We start from the raw sequence: 2,988 nt of genomic DNA, 5'->3' as shown, positions 1-2,988 counted from the left end.
AACTGGTGCATTTGAATTAAGGTACTGACAAAAAAATACTGAAAGTACCATGGGTGGAGAGAAGAACAAACAAATCTGTCTGAGAAGAAGTGCAGCTAAATGTTCCTTGACAGATAGGATGGCGAGACTTCATCTCCTGTACTTTGCAGATGTTATCAGGACAGACCAGTCCCTGGAGGACATCATACACATTACAGTGGAAGGGTTGCAAAAAGAGGAAGACACCCGATCAAATGGATCGAGACAATTCCTACAACAATGGGCTCAAACATAACAAAATTTTTGAGTATGGAGCAGGACCAGGCAATGTTTCATTCTGTTGTGTAGGCATTATTATGAGACAGAACTGACTTGAAGGCATCTAGCAACAAAGTGTACTAAAGCTTTCTGGCACCTTCATTTGCTGATGGATTATAATTCAAAATGAGAAAAATCATTGCAACCATTCATTAATAATCAGAACATGAAACGTGAAAAATAAGAATCTAGGAAAATTGGAAATCATAAAAAACGGAATCTGACCTATAAAGATCAGTATCCTAGGCATTGGTGAGTTGAAATAGTCCCTTTGAATCTTAAAATGATAAGAATGACTATGCTGACAATGACAAATTCAAAAGAATGTCTCTTTCATCCTCAAAAAGAGCATTTCTAGATCTATCTTGAAATGCAATGCTGCCTGTGACAGAATAATATCTATCTTCACACACAAGGAAGGCCGGTTAATAGAACCATTATTGAAATATTCTCACAAACCACTAAAGCCAATGAAGAATTGTACCAACTTCTTTAGTCTGAAATTGATCACACATGTACTGAAAATGCATTAATAATTGCTGACAATTGGAATGCACACATGGAAACAAAAAGGAAGGAAGAGTAATTAGAAACTATGGCTTTGGGGATCGAAAAGAAGCTGAAGAATGCATGAAAGAATTCTGCAAGAGCAATAACTTCCTCATTGCAAACATCTTTATTCAACAACAGGAGCGGCATATATACATGTGGAATACACAGGAATGGAACTGATTAAATCTGTGGGAAGACAGGATAGAGAAGCTCCATATCATTGAGACAAAATAAGACCAGAGGCCAACTATGTAACAGACTATCAATTACTAATATGCAAGTTCAAGTCAAACCTAAAGAAAATTAAAATAAGAACGCAAAAGAGCCCAAATACAGCCTACATTATATCTGTGGTCGGCTGGGGTTTCTAGAGAAACAAACCAGTGATACTGATACATGTAGAAGAAGGAAATTTATATCAATAAAGAATTTTACATTAAGAAGTCCACACAACAAGAAACCCCAGTCCAACTCCAGCCCATAAATCAGATGCAAACTAGAGGCCCTTCCAGACTCATGAAGCTGGTGGAGGAATAGCCCAAGAAACAGGAAAACCACAGGTTGGTGGAGGCAGAGTTGGGAGAATCCAAAGTCAACAGGCAGTTGGCAGGCCACAGACAGCTCTTAGGGTCAGCAGGTCTCATGGTGATTGCCATCCCAAGAAGCCAGATGTAGGGTCCAGGGTCTTTTCATCCGGAAGAAAAAGAGTGAGCCCATTCTCCACAGTCTACTTATAGCTATGAAATAGGTCACACCCCCAAGGAGACTGTAACCTGCACCTTCTGAAGATCCTGGTCAAGCTTAATTGACACCAAACCTTACTCTCACAATATCTCACCTGATTTTAGAGCCTATCTCAAGAATGGTTTGGACAAATTGAACATTAATGATCAGCTACCAGAAGACTTGTGAAATAGCATCAAGGTCATCAAACCTTTTTTCTTGTCATGTCAACTGGGGCTATTTATTTATTTATCATAAATTATTTTATTGGGGGCTCCTCAAAAAGATCATTAATAATACAGGAAAGAAAGAAAATACTACAGTGGATATCAGAGGAGACTGTGAAACTTGCTCTTGAACCTAAAGCAGCTAAAGCAAATGGAAGAAATGATGAAATAAAAGAGTTGAACAGAAAAATTTGAAAGGCCAGCTTGAGAAGATAAAGTAAAGAATTATATTGTAACGTGTAAAGACCTGGAATTAGGAAAGCAAAAGGAATGAGTACAGTCAGCATATCATAAATTGAAAGAACAGAAGAAAAAATCCAAGCCTTGGATTAAAATGTTGAAGGATTATTTATCAAACTATTGAATGATGCAGGGAGAATCCAAAGACTATGGAAGGAGTATACAGAGTCTCTGTACCCAAGAATTAGTTGAGGTTCTACTAGTTCAAAAGGCCAAGATGAAGTTGAAGCTGCAATGTAAGCATTAGTGAAAAGCAAGGAAGGATAGGAATGGAAATATTTCAACACGCTCATGCAGTGATAGTCCATGTCAAGAAATTTGGAAGATAGCTATCTGGCCAACCAACTGGAAGTGATTAATATTTGTGTCCATTCTAAAGAAATATGATGCAACAAAATCTGCAAATTAATGTAAAATAACATTAATATGACATGCAAGTACAATTTTATTGAAGATAACTTTAAAAGTAGTTATAGCAATATGTCAACAGGAAGCTGCCAGAAATCCAGGCTGTATTAAAAGAGGGCATGAAGCAAGGTATATCAATGCTGATTTCAGATGGACCTTGGCTGAAAACAGAGGATACAAGGAAAATGCTTACTTATGTACTATTGTCTATGCAGAGGATTTTACTGTGTATCATAACAAACTTTGGGTAGCATATGAATACATTTGAGAACAATGGGAATTCCCGTACATTTAATTGTGCTCCTGTGGTACCTGTACATAAACCAACAGGAAGTGGTTCGAATAGAACAAGGGGATACTGTGTGGTTTAAAATCAGGAGAGTGTGTGTTGTGGTTATATCCTTTCACCATATGTGTTAGACAGGGTTCTCTAGAGAAACAAAACCAGGACATTTATGATTTGATAGATAGATAGAACACGAAGGAATATAACAGCTAATTAGTCCACATAGCAGTACAGAGGACTCAGTTTAATTCACTT

Source organism: Tenrec ecaudatus, unplaced genomic scaffold, assembly GCF_050624435.1.
Source record: "Tenrec ecaudatus isolate mTenEca1 unplaced genomic scaffold, mTenEca1.hap1 Scaffold_55, whole genome shotgun sequence".
Taxonomy (NCBI): domain Eukaryota; kingdom Metazoa; phylum Chordata; class Mammalia; order Afrosoricida; family Tenrecidae; genus Tenrec; species Tenrec ecaudatus.
This window is presented reverse-complemented; position numbering follows the sequence as displayed.